We start from the raw sequence: 21,090 nt of genomic DNA, 5'->3' as shown, positions 1-21,090 counted from the left end.
ACCGCCACAAATCACATGCATAACTTAATCACGCTGAAGAAACAGATCACCACCACCATTATGCTAATTCAACCATAGCCAACAAATCTAACTTCTTCTAATTCATCCTTAACTTGATTAGAGATAATAATAGCTCCATTCCTTACATTACCAATCCAAATCTACACTCATCTTGAGTAACTCCATTCTACGAGGCCACATTGTCTCCAAACCCATGAACCATCTCATAACTTCCTTGTGCACATATTCACATCCTCAACTGGTATGCCCATTCTGATAATCCCTCTACGAATCCGAAGTCTTTTCTCATTTTCCTCCCAAATGTCACACTACAAGTGAAAACATCATAGAACGTTCTGGGCCTCTTCTCATAAGTTTCTACAAAAGCTTGCTTCTTAACCGTACCTATAGGCTCGCAATCATTAGGCACCACACTTTACCCTTTTGAATCCACTAGGACCGTTGTTGAGAGCCACCCGCTCTAACTTGGCCCCGAATATAATCAACTCCCTGAATCTTCTAGCACATCAATACCCTCTCGACGAAGCACCCGACAGAATCACTTCCCTTAAAGCCTGCATCTATAAAAGGCATAAATCTAGAATCCTTCCCCGCGTCTGAACGTGAGACAATAAGTCCAACCATAGAACACCTTTAACAATTCATTTGCTCAAATCTCCTCTTATGTTACTCTCTCTTAGCTAAAATAACCCACTAATATGCTAATAACCAGAAATCTCACATATGGACGACTATGAAATCCAACCATAGGCGTTGGGACTCTCCCACATAGCTTGAATCCACTATCACACAACTCTGGAATTCTCTAGGATTCATTATCTCTTATTGACATAACCTTGCGCAATCAACCGCCAAAATTCAAGGAATCTTTCTATAAAACCCCTTTTTATACTCTGAATCATCAACCACATTCGCACGACCAAATTTTTTGTTGTATAACCAATAGAATTCTTTGCAAAATCTTCACCAACCATGCGATCGCCAATCTGCTCACTATAGATACCGCACCTATGGAATTTACGTGCCGACATCTTCCAATGCTGCTACACGAGATACAATCACTACGACATCCATAACCCATCCTGAGTCTGAGCTCACTCTCTAGCTACACACCCTTCGTGGTCATCAATTAAATGTGCGGCAACATCCATCCAATTCAAAGTTATGTTGTATCCTTCTTCATTTTGAGCAGCTCTTTTCCGTTATATTAAATCTCCTGTCGCATAATAGCCCATACTTCAATTTAAATCCGTAGACCCCGATCACCAATCAGTAAAATTCCCAAATCATTCCAAACTCTCCTTAAGGTGCGTAGTCATCCTACCACAAAGCCCACAAGCAACTCCGCCACTCTCCCACTTTGGCGGAACTCACACCTTTAATCGACTACTCGACCTTTGCTTCTTATAACTGGCCTTCTAGAAATTTTAACCACCACCTGACACACTTCCCACATGTCCTTTCTCATCCTTCGCTGCTCAGTTGTTGCCTTAAATAATGTCTATCTTCGCAGCACTTGAACCCTCAAATCGCTACTAACCTTAAACTTTTTCGAAGAAAATCTTTCTCGAGCCATCAACATTAGAAACACAGATTCGATCTGAACCACTGCACCCCGCGATATCTAACAGTTGTTTCTCCCATATCATTTCATAATATCTTACCCCAAAGGTGAATCGTAGAAGACCATAACACTGGCGAACTAAACACATACAATCAAGGACGACGACACTACATCGCAGGTGAAAATTCCACCACGCTCGAAAATACCAAGTCTCGTTACTCCATTACTCCAAATCTGGACATTTATAGGCCAATTGCTTTTCCCTTGCTTGGCATAAAATACCGAACCTCTAGATCATGCACTGAGTAAACCTCTCTTCAATTCATTTACTGCCATGACAAGTAGACAAACATTCTACCATCATATCAATACTACGGAACAATTGTTAATAAGTATCATGGAAACTTGTGCCTAGCCTCAGAGCTCTCAGAAGCACTGCCACTGGGCTGAAATAATAGAATATCCTTCCACAAGGGGATGATATTAGCTCAAACAACCCTGCAGGGAGAAACACCCTGCGCCACACTCGTAGCACTATTACAATCCTTAAATTCTCGATTTGACCAGCGGTTTGCGTCGCGTAACATTGAGTATGAAGGAAACAAGAGCATAAGCCTCAAAGAATCAAATCGCATGATGAGTAATCAAGAAGGGAAGTTCTCCTAACAGCCCTGTAGTCTCCCGAAGATATGTACAGACGTCTCCGTACCAATCCGCGAGACTCTACTAGACTTGCTCATGACTTGTGAGACCTAAGAGAACTTAGTGCTCTGATACCATGTTGTCACGACCCAAAATCCATTAAGAGTCATGATGGCACCGGACACCGCTGTCAGGAAAGCCAACTAAAATACTTAATTAAATTCTCGTTTAAATATTTTCCGAAAATACTTCTTTAACACGTGTAAAACAATACATCGTAAATTCCTTTAAATAAATAATAAAATGTTTAACAACTCTTAAAATTTCCTGAATAAACCCAAAGACATCCCAGAACCCGGTGTCACAAGTACATGAGCAATTTTTAAGAAATAATTTACTACAACAACCGTTCGGAATACAATATTGGACAGAAAATAAATACAGAAAACTAAAAGAGACTCTGCTGGCTGCGGGTCGCCTCGAGAAGTGCAGCTTACCTAAGTCTCCATGTCAACCATCCTGTCATGCTCAGTAGGCCACTAGAGACGCATGTGCCTATGCAACAAAAATGCACAGAAGTGTAATATGAGTATGAAAACAACGTGTACCCAATGAGTATCCCGTCTAATCTCGAAGAATTAGAGATGAGATGGTTGACTTCGACACTTACTAATTGTCCAAATAATGATATATAATTAATGCAAATAATCATGGATTTATTAAGAATGATAGAAATTTAAAGTATGTCACGAACAGGTGAAAGTTCCTTTTTATATTAAAAGTCTCCGGATTCAAAATCCATTAGTTTTTAAATATCTCAAGTCGGGGAGAGCAAATATCAATATCAATAAGTCTCAAGGAAAACACTACAAGCATGCGCAAATCTTGCCAAGGTCGTATGACCCGATCCAACAGAAATGTAAAATGTGCACTGCCGAGGGTCGAATGGCGTGAACCATAGACGCATCTATTACCCCGCTCGCGCATCATACCTGCGATGCGGTCAACATAAATAAACAAATACCCTGCTCGTGATTCCTACATGCGATGCATGTACACATAGAAATACATGCTCAAGCAGTCAATTAAGAATATATAACATTTATCCAAATAAAAGTCAGTTCTCTTTTAACAATTTAAGAAAATGAAGTTTATTCCTTTTAGAAATTCACTTACTAATTCGATGTGATTTAAGCAATTCATACCGTCAATAGGATTACAAATTTTTCCAGGTAAATCATGCTTTTGGGTCCTAGACTACCCGGACAATAGCATGATAGTAGGTAAACACAGACTCTCGTCACCTCATGCGTACGTAGCCCCCACAAATAGGAGCACGTAACCAATTATTTCACCTATGGGGACAATTCCTTCTTACAAGGTTAGAAAGGAGACTCACCTTGCTCCGAAGATCCATAACCTGCATTCTACGCTCTTCTGAAGACTCGAATTGATGCACAATGCTCCAAAACTAGCCAATAATTATGCATATCCATTAAAATATGTTCAATTACTCATTACAATCCAATTCATAACAATTCCTAACCCCGATCGAAAAGTTGACAAATGACCACGTGCCCGGATTCCTAAATGGTTCGAAGATAAACTTTACCCATATCCCCACGAACTCAAATATATAATTTACTCTCAATTTCATACCCAAAATCGTGGTCAAATTCCATGAATATCAATTTTCTAGATTTTCCCTCAAACCCCCAAATTTCTACCAATTTACATGCTAAAATCCATACATAATTAAAATATATTTAAGTCAAGAAAGGTGGGGTTATCTTACCTTAACGTTGATGAAGAAAATCCCCTCTTGAAACTCTCCAAAAATCGCCCAAGCCAAGAAAATATGAGGAAAATGGCCAAAACCCCGATTTTAAAACATCCTCTACCTCCAGCACTTTCCGCACATGCGGTCTCTTGACTTCTTTAGCGGTTACGCAGGTGCGGTTCAAATACCGCTTCTGCGGTTCCTCACTAAGCTGCCCTTTTCCGCTTTTGCATCTTCTCCACCGCTGGTGTGGTCCCGCATCTGCGGTCCTAGCTCTCATCAGCCAATGCATTTGCGGCTCTTCTGGATGCTTTTGCGGCTTTGCACCTGCGGCCCATTTCTCGCAGGTGTGGTTATGACAGCAACCTCAGCCTTCCAAAAATTCCGTCTTTAATCTGTTAACCACCCATAATCCACCTGAGGCCCTCGGGACCCCAACCAATCATACTAACTAGTCCCAAAACACGTGACGGACTCGCTCGAGGCCTCAAATCATATCAAATAGTGCTAAAACCATGAATCGACCTCCAATCCAAGCTTTATGAACTTTAGAACTTCAAACTTCTACTCTCGATGTTTAAACCTATAAAATCACGTCCGATTGACCCCAAATTTTGCACACAAGTCACATTTGGCATTGCGGACCTACTCCAACTCTGGAATCGGATTCCGACCCCGATATTAAAAAGTCTACTTCCGGTCAAACTTCTCAAAAACCTTCAAATTTCTATCTTTAGCCAAATGACTTTAAAATGACCTACATACCTCCAAATTCAATTCCGATCGCGCTCCCAACTCCAGAATCACCATACGGAGCTACTCCCAGACTCAGAAGCCCAAGCGGACACCGATAACACTGAAATTCACTTCAAGACAAACTTATGAAATTTCTTTCAAATTGTTAACTTCCAAAATATGCGTCAAAACGCTCCCGGGTCATCCAAACCCCGATCCGGGCATACGCCCAAGTATGAAATCATCATACAAACTTGCTGGAACCTTTAGATCCCGATTCTAAGGTTGTTTACTCTTAAATCCAATCTTAGTTAATTCTTCCAACTTAAAGCTTCCGAAATGATAATTCTCTTTCCAAATCAACTCCGGACTTCCTGGAATTCAATTCCGACTACGTGAAAAAATCATAATACCTGAAGTGAAGCTGCTCATGGCCTCAAACTACTAAATGGCGTACTATAACTCAAAACGATCGGTCGGGTCGTTACAATTCATCCGGCCGCCGCGAAGATGTATTAGGATTTGCGGTAGCATTATTGGTGGAGAAGGATGAAGAAGGATATTGTTGCATATGTATCTAGGTGTTTGAATTGTTAGCAGGTTAAGTATGAGCATCAGAGGCCTGGTGGTTTGTTTAAGAGGATTGAGCTTCCCAAGTAGAAGTGGGAGTGGATCATTATGGATTTCATTGTTGGACTCCCATAGACTCGGAGCAAGTTCGATATAGTCTAAGTTATTATTGAATGGCTAACCAAGTCATCGCATTTCATTCCTGTGGTAGTCTCCTATTTTTCCAAGAGGTTAGCTGAGATCTATATCCGAGAGATTGTTCGTCTTCATGGTGTGCCCGTGTCTATCATTTCGGATCGAGGTACGCAGTTTACCTCACATTTCTGGAGGGCAGTTTAGCGAGAGTTAGGCATACAGGTTGAGTTGACCATAGCATTTCATCCTTAGACGGATGGGCAGTCCGAGCGTGCTATTCAGATTTTGGAGGATATGCTCCAAGCTTGTGTCATTGACTTTGGAGGCTCGTGGGATCAGTTTTTGCCTTTAGCAGAGTTTGCCTACAACAACAACTACCAGTCAAGTATCTAGATGGCTCCTTGTGAGGATTTGTATGGTAGGTGGTGTCGGTCACCGGTTGGATGGTTTGAGTCGGGAGAGGCTCGGTTGTTGGGTACGGATCTAGTACAGGATGCCTTGGACAAGGTCAGGATCATTCAGGATAGGATTCGTACAGCTCAGTCCAGGCAAAAGTGTTATGCCGACCGTAAGGTTCGTGATTTGGCATTCATGGTCTGTGAGCAGGTATTGCTTCGGGTGTCGCCTATGAAGGGCGTGATGAGATTTGGGAAGAGGGGCAAGCTTAGCCTAGGTTTATTGGCCCGTTTGAGATTCTTGATGGAGTGGGGGAGGTGGCTTACAGACTTGCATTGCCGCCGAACTTATCAGCCGTGCATCCAGTGTTTCATGTGTCCATGCTTTGGAAGTATCACGGCAATCCATCCCATTTGTTAGACTTCAGCACTGTCCAGTTGGACAAGGACTTGTCCTATGAGGAGGAGCCGGTAACTATTCTAGACCGGCAGGTTCATCAGTTGAGATTGAAGAGTTTCCCTTCTGTTCTTGTTCAGTGGAGAGGTCATCCAGATGAGGCATCGACCTGGGAGTCCGAGTCCTATATATGGATCTATTATCCCCATCTTATCCCCGACTCAGGTACTTTCTTCATATATTCGTTCGAGGACAAACGATTGTTTTAGAGGGGGAGAATGTGATAACCCAAAAAGTCATCACCTGTTTTAGAAATAAACTCTGTGTCTCGAGGCCTTAAAAACCACTTTCTATCTCACCTCGACTTACGTGCGTGGTCTGGATCTATATCCGGAAGCCTTCTTTGTGAAAATATGAGAAATAGAAATTTCTAGAGTTAAAATTTGATTATGGTTGACTTTGGTAAACATTTTGAGCAAACGGACCCGGATCCATGTTCCGACGATCCTGGGAGGTCCGTAGTAAAATATGGGACTTGGGTGTATGCCCGAAAATGAATTCCGAGGTCCCACACCTTAGAAATTAATTTTTGAAAGAAACTATTTACTGAATTATCTAAGAAATGAAGAAAAGAATTAATATTTGAAACCATTGGTATTGGGCCCATATTTTGGTTTTGGAGCCCGGTACAAACTTGATATAGTATTTAAAAGATAACTGTGATATTTGGTGAAAAACGGAGTTTATTTGACGTGAGTTGGACTTCCGGTTGAAGAGTTATGAACTTTGAGTGTTTTTGATGAAAAAAGTTGAGTTTTGAGGTTTAATTCATGGTTTGCATGTTATTTTGATGATGTGATCGCACGAGTAGGTCCATATGATGTTTTTGAGTTAGTATGCATGTTTGGTTTGAAGTCCCGAGGTCTCGGGTGAGTTTTGGGTAGGTTCCAAGATGTTTTAGGCTTAAAACATAGCTGTTGCAGGTTTAGAGAAGTTGCAGATCTCAGAACCCGCCAGTGTGGTCCGCAATGTTTTTGTTCTGCCGCGGAAGGGCCTTTGCGGCCACAAAGGATTTTGTGTTGACCGCGGTGGCGGGCTTTGCAGCCGCACTCGATTTTGTGCGGTCCGCGGTGAGGAAGAATCTGCAGGTTATCTGGTCTGATTTCGGAAGCCCATATCTTTTGATCTACAAGGAATTTTGAGATGATTCATAAACGAAAGTTGTATCCCTTCGTGTCCAGTTTCCAAGGTATATTTAAACGGGATTTTCAGTTATTTTTCATTTTTCAAAACTCCAAAAACATAAGAGGCAATTTTTCAAACAACCTTTCTTCTCCAAAATATTAGTAAGTGATTTCTAACTCATTTTCTTTACTCCTTGACGTCTTTTTACAAGATCTCATCCTAGAATCAATGGTTTTTATGGGCGAAATTGGGTGTTTTGGGTAGAACCTAGGTTTTTCAAATTTTGGGGATTTGGACCTCGATTTGAGGTCTGATTTCAAGCCAAATTATATATTTGGGTTCGCGGGGGAATAGATAATCGGGTTTTGGTTTGAACCTCGGGTTTTGACCATGTGGGCATGGGGGCGATTTTTGACTTTCTGGAGAAAACTTTAGAAAACTTATTTCCATGCATTAGAATTTACTCAATTAGTATTTATTGATGTAATAAAGTAACTTATGGCTAGATACGAGCGAATTGGTGGTGGAATCAAGAGGTAAAGTGATAGTTGAGACTTGAAGTGTGTTCGTGGCATCGACGTAAATATTTGGTCTAACCTTAGCTTGAGGGATTAGGAGTCGAGTCCTATGTGCTATGTGATATTTGTTGAGTACGACGTATAGGCATGGCGACAAGTGTCTATGCATTGGTGTCAAGCATGCCCCTGGGTCTTGTATTATGATTATTATGACTCCGTTTCTATTATTCATGCCTTTTATGATGATTTCTATTGTTGAGTAGAGTTTGTGGAGGAAATAGTGGTATTTGAGTATGAAGAGCGTTGGCTCAAGTGGTACAATGAATTTGTGGAAGTATAATTGGCATTTGAACTTTATAGATCATTGGCTCAAGTCGTGAAGTGAGTTGTGAATTAAAATTCAAAAAAAAAAGAGAATTATTATATTGTCTCCCTTGCCGGGATATTGTTGCTTTTAATGCTATCTCCCTTTCCGGAATGTTGATGCTTTTGAAACTGTTCCCTTGTCGGGATTTGATTGTTGAACTATTATTCCCTTGTCAGGATTTCATTTCAATCTTACTTATTTCATTGCCTTATTGTTTTTGATTGTTGTTTGGGTGAGGAAGAGTGTTTAAGCACGAAGGGTGATACCATGTATAATTTTGTAAGGAAGAGTGTAAATCACGAAGGGTGATGCTGTGCCACACGATGTACAATTCCGTGCCAATTATATTGATTATATGGTGAGGACGAGAGTAAAAGCACGAAGGGTGATGCCGTGAAATTTATATTGATTCTTTTGATGAGGACGAGAGTAAAAGCACGAAGGGTGATAACGTGCACTTGTTTGATCCCTGATTCTTGCTGATAATTGAGATAGGGTGTTCCTTGTATTTAACTGCTGTCTTTCTATTCTTAATTAATGTTTCCCCGTAGCATGTTACCCCCTCCCATACTTAACTGTACATTGTTGTTCTTCTTTTCCGCTGTATATGATTTAACTACACGGGTTTATTTGGTAGTCTGGTCTTAGCCTCGTCACTACTTCGCCGAGGTTAGGCTAGGCACTTACTAGCACATGGGGTCGGTTGTGATGATACTACACTCTGCACTGTGTGCAGATTCCGGAGCAGCAACATTCAGACCTTATCTTGGGTGGTTGCCTTCAGTCCAGTTAGAGATTTCGAGGTAGTCCTGCAGGCGTCTCCCTTTATCCCTTCATCCTGTTTCATATACTTATTTCAGAAACAGTGTATTAGCTATCTTTCAAACCTTGTTTGTAAATTCTAGACTGTCTATAAAGCCTGACACCAATTCTGGGTAGATTTTGCTTAAGATGTTGTATCGTATATTTAATCAAATGTTTTATCGTTTTCTTCCGCTCGCTTTAAATTTCCATTGTTTATAACTGTCGATTCACACTTGTTAAAGAAATTAAAAATGGGAAAATGGTAATTGGTGTAAGTGGTCCGCTTGCCTAGCTTTTACTAGTACGCGCCATCACGACCCCCGAGGGTGAAAAATCCGGGTCGCGACAAAATTTGTTATCATCTTTTATTTTTTGTTTTTAGATCTTTCTAACATTTTTTTTCAATATTTATTTTATTTTATCTTATTTTCTGATGTCATTATTTCTTTTTTTACAAAAAATAATAATTTATTTCACTAAAAAAGGATGAGTTTTAATAAAAATTGTCTACATAAACTTTAATAAATATTTTTAGTCTTTGGTTGAAATTATTTCATATTTTTCTGTTGGCTTTATCTGATCAGCCTAAATAGGTGTTATCGGTATATCATCTATTTATATTAGCTATAAAAAGTAAACAATAAATATGGTCGGAAATCATGTAAATATTCCATAAGATTTCATTTTTTTGAGTTTATCCATGATATAACTTCTATTATAATAATTTTAAAACTCTCTACTAATGTTCAAAAATATCTTATCTTTTTATTATCTTTGAAATAAAAAAAATAAAGAGTTTTTTCGAAATAATTTGTTTACATTTAAAAAAAATCACGTTATATCAATTTTTGTTTTATATATACTCTTTGTTACACTTAAAAACCTCTATAAAAACTATCAATTAGAAACCAATTTCTCTCTTGTTGAGTTTGAAAAAAAAACCTTTCACATAATCTAATGATTCAAAACTAATATTCTTCAACGAAAAAATATTATACCCTTACAATATTGGCCTGACTATAGCTAAATAAAGGGGTTTCATCTTATACCCTTCAATTCCTTGAATGTGCTAAATTGAAATTAATGATAGCAAATGTATAGACAAAATTTTGTTATTTATGTCTATTTATGCAAATTGACTCTTCAAATAAATATTCTTCAAGAAATTTTTTTTTTTAATATTGATTGATTTTGTGATGTTTCTTTCTCCAGTATGTATGTTTACTTTATAATATATGTAAGTGTCACGACCCAAATTCCATTACGAGTCGTGATGGCGCCAGATACTGCTGTCAGGCAAGCCAACCAATACTTAATTAAATTCTCGTTTTAATAATTTTGAAAACTATGATTTTCCTTCAATTTTACCACTAAAAGATAATCGTTTCAAATCAAGTATGAATGTTAAGAAGTTAATACAAGATACCCATAATCATCCTAGAACCCGGTGTCACAAGAGCATGAGCATTTACTAGGGAATGGAATAAAATACAGTAACTGTCCGGAATACAAAGTGGGCAGAAATGAAAAACACAGAAAAATACTCTGAAGGGGACTCTGCCGGGTCGTCTCGATAAATGCAGCTCACCTAAGTCTCTGTATCAACCATGCCGCTATGCCACTAAGCCACTAGCCACATATGAACCTGTGCAACAACAATGCATAGCAAGTGTAGTATGAGTACGAATACAACATATACCCAATGAGTATCCCGTCTAATCTCGAAGAAGTAGAGACGAGAGGTCAACTTCGACACTTACTAATGGTCCAATGATAATATAGCAAAAGTGTGAGGAACTCATGGATTTCATAAAGCAAAATTTAATTCATAAGGCCGGAAAGTAGGTAAAGAACTTCTCAATTAATAAAAGGTTTCGAAGGATTTACTTTTCATTATCTTTATTAATTTATGTCTGCCAAGGAAGGGCAATTATCAACATTTAAAATTCTCTGGCAAGCAATACAAGCATGCGCATATCATGCCAAGGTCATATTGCCCGATCCAACATAAATGTAAAATGTGCAATGCGGAGGGTCGAACGGCATGAACCCTAGATGAATCTATTATCCCGCTCGTGAGTCATACATGCGATGCGGTCAAATTTAAATAAACAATCACCTTGCTCGCGAATCATACATGTGATGCACGTACACATAGACTTACATGCTCAAACAACCAATTAAGAATTTATCGGGGAAAGTTTATCCAAATAAAACCAATTCTCTTTTAGCGATTTAAGAAAATGAAGTTTAATCTTTTTTTTAAAAATTCATTTACCGATTTGATAGGATTTAAGCAATTCAACTGCCAACAAAATTACAGATATTCCTAGTATAGCATGCTTTTGGGTTCTAGACTACCCAGACTTATATATAATAGTAGCAACGCACAGACTCTCGTCACCTCGTGCGTGCGTAGCCCCCCACAAATAGAAGCACATAACCAATTATTACACCCATGGGGACAATTCTCTCTTAAAAAGTTAGAAAGGAGACTCACTTCGCTCCAAAGATCCACAACCGGCATTCCACGCCCTTCCGGAGACTCGAATCGATGCTAAATGCTCCAAACTAACCAACAATTATGCAAATCCATTAGTATATGCTCAATTACTCATTCCAATCAAATTTATAAAAATTCCCAATCCCGATCGAAAAGTTGACAAAATTTCCATCGGGCCCACATGCCCGGATTTTAAAATTTCTCAAAGATAAAGTTTACCCATGAACTCACGAACTGAAATATATGATTTTCTCCTAATATCATACCCAAAATAGTGGTCAAAATCCAAGAATATCAATTTTCTAGGTTTTCCCTTAACCCCAAGTTTCTACCAATTTTCTTGCTCAAATCCCTAACAAAACCATGTATTTAACTCACAAGGGGTGAAATTAACTTACCTCATGTTTGATGATAAAATCCCTCTCTCGAAGCTCTCCAAAAATCGCCCAAACAAGAGTAAAATTATAACGACCCGACCAGTCGTTTTGAGCTCTAATGTGTCGTTCAGCAGTTTGAGGCCATGAGCAGCTTCACTTCAGGTATTATGACTTGTGCGCACGGTCGAAATTGATTTTTGGGAAGTTCGGAGTTGATTTGGAATGTGAATTCTCATTTCAGATGTTTTAAGTTGAAACAATTAGCTAATATTGGATTTTTGAGTAAATGACCCCGAAATTGGGATTCAAAGGTTTCAGCAGGTTCCTATGATGATTCGGACTTCAGCGTATGCCCGGATCGGGTTTTGTATGACCCGGGAGCGATTTGGCGCCTATTGTGGAAGTTAGCATTTTGGAAGAATTTCATAAGTTTGGGTTGAAGTGCATTTCGGTGTAATCGATGTCCGTTTGGGATTTCGAGTATGGGAGTAGCTCCATATGATGATTCTGGAGTTGGGAGCGCGATCGGAAGTGAATTCGGAGGTCCGCGGGTCATTTTTGAGACATTTGGCTAAAGATAGAAATTTTAAGGTTCTTGAGAAGTTTGACCGAAAGTGGACCTTTTTGATATCGGTGTCGAAATTCGATTCCGAAAGTTGGAGTAGGTTTGTAATGTCGAATATGACTTGTGTACAAAATTTGAAGTCAATCGGATGTGATTTGATAGGTTTAAATATTGAAAGTATATGTTTGAAATTCTAAAGTTCATAAAGCTTGGATTGGTGGTCGATTCGTGGTTTTAGCATGGTTTGATATGATTTGAGGCCTCGAGCAAGTCCATAATGTGTTTTGGACTGGTTGGTATGATTGGTTGGGGTCTTGGGGGCCTCAAGTGGATTCCGTGTGGTTAACGGAACGAAAATGGAATTTGGAGAAGTGTTGAAGCATCTGCTTCTTTCATAACCGCGCCTATGGTTGGTCAACCGTAGGTGAGAGACCGCAGAAGCAGTCGTAGCCTCGTAGATGTTGCCCAGAGCTGGCCAGGCCAAACCGCAGAAGCGGCTCCTTAGCAGCAGAAGTGGCTTCATGACCGCAGAAGTGGTCCCAGCCCTTTTAGCCAATTCCGCAAATGCGGTCCCCTAACCGCAGATGCGGAAACTGCTGAAGCAGTCAACTTCATTTAAGTCGAGCCAACCAATTTTGACCATTTGGCACTCGGGTATTGAGAGATTTTGGAGCTTTTGAGAAGGGATTTCCACATAGCATCGTGAGGTAAGTTCATCCCCCTTATCTCTAAGTTTGACACTCGAGTTTTTGGTAGATTAACTCCTAAAGATTTGGAGAAATCAAGGGGTTAGAGCTAGACATAGGGTTTTAATAAAACTTAGATTTTACCACGAAATTGGTTATAAAATAGATTAGAAATCATATATTATTGATCCTTAGGAACCTTGCGATTAGGGTTGGGAAATTGGTTTAAAAATTATAATATGAATTTTTGAGCATTTATTGGCTAGTTATTACCTTATTTGAATAGTTTTGGATTGTTCGGCTCCAAATTGGAGGTTTGAGCGCGTTCTTTAGTCGGAATATAGGCTTCAGAGCGAGGTGAGTCTTCTTTCTAACCTTGTAAGAGGGAATTGTCCCCATAGGTGATATAATTGGTTATGTGCTCCTATTTGTGGGGGCTACGTACGCACGAGATGACGAGAGTCCATGCGTAGCTACTATTATGTTTAAGTCCAGGTAGTCTAGGACCCAAAAACATGTTATACTTGGAGTATTTGTAATCTTATTGACAACTGAATTGCTTAAATCACATCGAATTAGTAAACAAATTTCTAAAAGGATTTAAACTTCATTTTCTTAAATTGTTAAAAGAGAATTGTCTTTTCTTTGGATAATTGTTCCATGTTGATTTCTTGATTGACTGTCTGTGTGTGTTTATCTTTGGAACTGATCGAACGCCTTGGTAGATTAAATAGATGCATATATGGTTCGTGTTGTTCGACCCTCGGCAGTGCACCATTTAAATATTGTTGGATCGGGTTGTACGACCTCGACATGATATGCACATGCTTGTATTGCTTGCCTGAGAATGTTATGTGATAATATTTGTCTTCCCTGGCTCGACATAGTTGATAAGCATAATGAAAAGTAAATCTTGGAAATCCGTATTTATTTGAGAAGTTGTTTACCTGCTATCTGGTTTTACGAGTTTATAATTCCTTTATAAAAATCCATGATTTCCTCACATTTTCACTATATTATTATTGGACCACTAGTAAATGTCAAAGTCGACCTATCGTCTCTACTTCTTCGAGATTAGACGGGATACTCATTGAGTACACGTTGTTTTTGTAGACATACTACACTTGCTGTGCATTTTTGTAGCACAGGCACATGCAACTCTAGTGGCCTAGTAGGCATAGCGACATAGTTGATACGGAGACTAAGGTGAGCTGCACTTCCCGAGATGACCCACAACCAGCAGTGTCTTTTTCAAATTACCGTATTTACTTTCTGTCCAATACTATATTTCGTACGGTTATTGTACTACATTATTTACTATAAATTGCTCATGTACTTATGACACCGGGTTCTGGGATGATCACGGGATTTTTCAGTAGTTAAATTTTGTAAAGACATCCTCATTTATCTAGTAGAGTTTATTATTTATTATTTATTTGTTTAAAGGAAATGATTTCAAAATAATTAAAATGAGAAATTTCTAGTAAATTGTGGTTGTCTTGCTTGGGAGTGGTGTCCGGTTCCATCACGACCCTTAGTGGATTTTGGATCGTGACAACATGGTATCAGAGAACTCGATTCCCTTAGGTCTCACGAGTCATGATCAAGTCTAGTAGAGTCTCGCGAATCAGTACGGAGACGTCTGTACTTATCTTCGGGAGACTACAACGCTGTTAGGAGTACTTCTCTTCTTGATTCCTCATCGTGCGATTTGATTCATTGAGGCTTATGCCTTGTTTCCTTCCTACTCAATATTACGTGACGCGAACCGCTTGTTATAAATCGAGAATTGAAGAATTTTAATGGTACAACGAATGTGGTACGAGATGTTTCTCCCTGAATAGTTGATTAGGCTATTGTCGTTGCCTTGTGGAAGGATATCTCGTCATTTTGGCTCAGTAACAGTATTCCTGAGAGCTTTGAGGCTATTCACAGATTGCTATGATGCTCACGATTGGTTATTTCATAGTATTGAATTGATGGTAGGATATTTGCCTATGTGTTGGGGCGGTGAATGATTTGAAACGAAGCCTACTCAGTGCATGATTCAGAGATTAGATATCTCATTTCGGGCAGAGGAAAAGCAATTGGCCTATGAATGTCCAAATTTGGGGTGATGGAGTAACGAGACTTGGTAATTTCGAGCGTGTTAGAATTTTTATCTACGATGTAGTGTTGTCGTCCTCGATTGTATATGTTATGTTTGCCGGTGTTATGGTCTTCTGCAATTCGCCCTTGGGGAAGGATATTGTGAAATAATAATGGAGAAACGACTATTGGATATCGCGGGGTGCGGTGGTTCAGGATTGAACCAGTGTTTCTAATGCTGACGGCTCGAGAAAGATGATCTCCAGAAAGGTTTAAAGTTAGTAGCGATTTGTGGGTTCAAGTTCTACGAAGATAGATTTTGTTGAGGCAACATCTGAGCAGCAAAGGATGAGGAAGAACATGTGGGGAGTGTTAGGCGGTGGTTAAAATTTCTAAAACGCCAGGTATAAGAAGCAAAGGTCGAGTTGTCGATTAAAGGGGTGAGATCCGCCAAAGTGGGAGAGTGGCAGAGTTGCATAGGGGCTTGGTGGTAGGATGACCGCACACTTTAAGAAGAGTTTGGAATGATTTGGGAATTTTAGAGATTGAAGATTGGGGCCTACGAATTTAATTGGGAGTGTGGGATATTATGCAGCAAGAGATTTGATATAACGGAAGGGATCTGCTTGAAATGAAGAAGGATACAACATAACATTGAATTGAAAGGATGCTGCCGCATATTTAATTAATGTCCAGGAGGGGTGAATAGACTTGTGCAACTAGAGAGTGAGCTCAGAATTAGGATGGGTTATTTATGTCGTAGTGATTGTACCCCGTGCAGCAACATTGGAAGATGTCGGGAAGTGATTTCCATGGGTGTGTTATTCCCTGTGAGTAGGTTAGCGGTCACGTGGTTGGCAAAGCTTCTACGAAGGATTTTACTGGCCATTCGGGTAAGAGGTCGAATATGTGCATGTTGATGGAAATTTAGGGTGTTCATGAAGGGCTAATGGAAGGATTTCAAGGAATCTAGCAGTTTAATTGCGCGAGGTCATGTCACTAAGAGATAAAGAATCTTGGTGAATTCCAGAGGTGTGTAATAGTGGCTTCAAGCTAAGTGGGAGTGTCCCACTGTCTACGGTTGGATTGCATGGTCTTCTATTTGTAAGGTTTAGGATTACCAACATATTGGTGAGTTATTTCAGCTAAGGGAAAGAACATAAGTATTAATTTGAGTGAAGGAATTGTTAAAGGTGTGCTATAGTTGGCCTTATTGGCTCATGTTCGGGCTTTGGGAAGATTTGGGATTTATGCTTCATACAGAGCTGATTTACAAGGGAAGTGATTCAGTCAGGTGCTTCGTGGAGATGGGTGTTCATGTGAATAACGGTCTTAGGGGATTCAAAGGTTAAAGTGTGGTGCCTAAGGATTTCGAGTCCATAAGTATGGTTAAGAATCAAGCTTTTGTAAAAGATTATGATAAGAGGCTTGGAATGTTCTATGATATTTTCAACTTGCAGTGTGGCATTGGGAGGAAATGAGAAAAAGACTTCGGATTCGTAGAGGAATTATCAAAACGGTTGTATCAGTTAAAGATGCGAATGTGCATGCAAGGAGGGTATGAAACGGTTCATGGGTTTGGAGATAATATGGTCTCGTGGAATGGGGTTACTCAAGATGAGTGCAGATTTAGGTTGGTGATGTAAGGAATGAAGCTATTATTATCTCTAAGGCAAATTAAGGAAGAATTAGAAGAAGTTAGATTGATTAGCCATGGTTGAATTGGCATAATGGTGTCGGTGATCAGTTCCTTCAGCGTGATTAAGTTATGCATGTGATTTGTGGCGGTACATGCGAGGTTTGACGGCCGCCATAATTGATTTTATTTGGAAGTATTCAAGTATTATGGCCTTGTTATGTGTAGGCGGATCCCGGAAGGGTCATGGTGGTTTAGACCACTACTTGAGGATTTGAATGTTCTACGGTTATGCGAATTCACTCGCGTGTAGCTATGGTTCTCTTGGAATGAGTTAGGTAAAAAGTTTCTATGTGATGAAGTTTTTACCCTAATAGTGGTTCAGGAGTTATGATGAAATTCTTGTATTATCGCATATTGGCTTGTTAGGTGCAGTGAGCGGTATGAAATTTGAAAGTGAGGATCAAGTTTGCGGTTCTGTATTTGACAAGGATGTCACGAGCTCGGATGAGCAAGAAGGGGGTTTGGATATTTGGAGTAAGCTGTTATTGTCTTCAGCATTACCTAAGATCGGTATTTTGTGTCGGAGGCTTACATTTTGGTTACGGATTCTTGATATGCTTTACAATATTAGTGTGACCGGTGGTATAGATGTGCAAACTCTTTATCTAGTGCGGAAGGTCGTGGGAGCGTATCTCATGGGAAGATTGTATAAGTGTGACATGTAGTCACTTGATTGATTAAATATTTAAACCAAGTACGAAAATATGACTAATTTGAGAATTTATGCCTAGAGGACACTCGACTTATTGGGTTATGGATTGTGGAGGATTGCCCCGGTTATGATGGTAGTTCGCATGTGTTATGAGAAAAAGGGAGTTATTATGAACCTTCGAAAGGTTATTAGACTAGTTCAGTTTGATCAGAATCAACTTGAGGTCTGTGGATGGATTTAAATGTGAATATGGGATATATATCAGGCCAGATGTGCTCATTTCAGAAATGCGCTCCTTTGGACAAGTAGTCGGGGTACTATTTCGTCGTCAGCTATTTCATGAAATGATATATGGCGCTGTATGAGTTGTAAGACGGCTTGGTGAATTTCTTATGTGTTGAGGTTCCGCGTAGAGATGATGTTATAGGAGCAGGATGTGTCTCGAGATTTAGATCGTATATGGCACCTCAATTGTTCTTGAGTTTTGTAGCCTATGGCACTATATGTCTCCCCAGTGATGGTATTATGCAATTAGCATGCTTGTGATCGATATTCGGTATTTTGTTGTAATGAGCAATTTAGATCGATGTATATCTCCTTATGTGAATTCTATGTGTTGATCGGGTGTGGCGCTGCCATGGGTATGTTATTTGGATCGGGTTGCATGCCGCAATAGTGTGATGTTGAGTACAGTTTTCTATATGCTATTTTTGTATGCCTTGTTTCCCATTTTCTTAAGGAAAGTCCATATTAGTACGTGAGTTGAGTAGGTCCTTCCAGATTTCGTTTTCCTTTTGTCATGTTCGAGTTCATAGCCTATTGACATATTGTGGCATCATATGAGACTTTTGATCATGTCCGGAGTGGCTTATTGCCTGAGTAGTTCGTACTGGGTGAGACGAGATCATTGGATTTAGGATCAGTGAAATCTGACTATATGAAGTATATTAAATAGCTAAGACCATTATTTGGTTCAGAATGAGGTGATGGTTCTTGTCAGGAGTATAGACCTAATGATTTGTTGATTCGGCAGTTGGTTATGAATTTATACACATCTCTTCCATCGTGGCGGTATTGTAAGAGTTAGAGAAAGACCTATGTATGTCATGAGGTGCAATGGGAGCATCAGGTTCGTGGAATTTCGATTATTATGCTTAGAGAATGTTATTGTGGTTCTGTGAATAAAGCAGTACAAGGTGTGAATCCAGCAAAGGTATGCAGTCATATTCTGGTACATCGTGCGTGATTTATACAGTTAGCGTATGCTGGAAATAAGCCTGGCAGAGAATTCTGGATTTTGGAATTGGGCTCTAAGGCTTATTTGCCTAAGTGAAAAAGGGTATCTTCGGATTGATCGAGCTAGGGTGCCTAGCTAAGTTGTGGTAGCACGAGTAGGTGCTCGAGGTGTTACGCAGTGATTTCGGGCAACCCCAATGTAGTTCTTAGCACGTTTGAGGACGAACGTATGTTTAAGTATGAAAGAATGTAACGACCCGACCGGTCATTTTGAGCTCTAGTGCGTCGTTCAGCAGTTTGAAGCCATAAGCAGCTTCACTTCAGGTATTGTGACTTGTGCGCACGGTCAGAATTGATTTCTGGGAAGTTCGGAGTTGATTTGGAAAGATAATTCTCATTTTCGAAGCTTTAAGTTGAAAGACTTAGCCAAGATTGGATTTTTGAGTAAACAACCTCTACATTGGTATTTGAAGGTTCCAGCAGGTTCGTATGATGATTTCGGACTCCGGCGTATGTCCGGATCGAGTTTTGGATGACCCAAGAGTGATTTGGCGATTATTGTGGAAGTTAGCATTTTGGAAGAATTTCATAAGTTTGGGTTGAAGTGCATTTCGATGTAATAGATGACCATTTGGGATTCTGAGTCTGGGAGTAGCTCCGTATGGTGATTCTGGAGTTGGGAGCGCGATCAGAAGTGAATTCAAAGGTCCGTGGGTCATTTTGGAGTCATTTGGCTAAAGATAGAAATTTGAAGGTTCTTGAGAAGTTTGACCGGAAGTGGACTTTTTAGTATCGCGGTCGGAATCCATTTTCGAAAGCTTGAGTAGGTCCGTAATGTCGAATATGACTTGTGCGCAAAATTTGAAGTCAATCGGACGTGATTTGATAGGTTTAAACATCGAAAGTAGAAGTTTGAAATTCTAAAGTTCATAAAGCTTAGATTGGAGGTCGATTCATATTTTTAGCGTGGTTTGATATGATTTGATGCCTCGAGCAATCAATAATGTGTTTTGGGACTGGTCGGTATGATTGGTTGGGGTCCCGGGGGCCTCGGGTGGATTCTGGGTGGTTAATGGAGAGAAAATGGAATTTGGAGAAGTGCTGAAGCATCTGCTTCTATCATAACAGCACTTGGGGTTGGTCGACCACAGGTGCGAGACCGCAGAAGCGGTCGTAGCCTCGCAGATGTGGCCCAGAGATGGCCAGGCCAAACCATAGAAGCTGCTCCTTAGCTGCAGAAGTGGCTTCGCAGATGCGTCTTCAAGACCGCAGAAGCGGTCCCAACCATTTTAGCCAATTCCGTAGATGCGGCCTCCCTTCACAGTTGCGGTCCCCTAACCGCAGATGCGGAAACTGCAGAAGTAGTCAGCTTCATTTAAGTCGAACCCCAGCTATTTTTGACCATTTGGCACTCGGGTATTGAGCGATTTTGGAGCTCTTGAGAAAGTATTTCACATAGCATTGTGAGGTAAGTTCATCCCCCTTATCTCTAAGTTTAACACTCGAGTTTTGCTAGATTAACAACTAAAGATTTGGAGAAATCAAGGGGTTAGAGCTAGACCTAGGGTTTTAATAAAACTTAGATTTTACCACAAAATTTGTTATGAAATGGATTAGAAATCATATATTATTGATCCTTGGGTTATAGAGAACAACTTCCTTGGAAAAATTTCGGAATCCGGGCACGTGGGCCCGGGGATGAACTTTAGGAACCTTGCATTTAGGGTTGGGAAATTGGTTTAATAATTACACTATGAACTTTTGAGCATGTATTGACTAGTTCTTACCCTATTTGAATAGTTTTGGATCACTCGGCTCCAAATTCGAGGTTTGAGCGCGTTCTTGAGTCGGAATATAGGCTTCAGAGCGAAGTGAGTCTCCTTTCTAAACTTGTAAGAGGGAATTGTCCACATAGGTGATAATAATTGGTTATGTACTCCTATTTGTGGGGGCTACGTATGCACGAGGTGACGAGAGTCCATGCGTAGCTACTATTATGTTTAATTCCGTGTAGTCTAGGACCCAAAAGCATGCTATACTTGGACTATTTGTAATCTTAATGACAGCTGAATTGCTTAAATCACATCGAATTAGTAAATGAATTTCTAAAAGAATTTAAACTTCATTTTCTTAAATTGTTAAAAGAGAATTGGCTTTTCTTTGGATAATTG

This window comes from Nicotiana sylvestris, chromosome 1 (genome assembly GCF_000393655.2).
Source record: "Nicotiana sylvestris chromosome 1, ASM39365v2, whole genome shotgun sequence".
Classification (NCBI taxonomy): Eukaryota; Viridiplantae; Streptophyta; class Magnoliopsida; order Solanales; family Solanaceae; genus Nicotiana; species Nicotiana sylvestris.
This window is presented reverse-complemented; position numbering follows the sequence as displayed.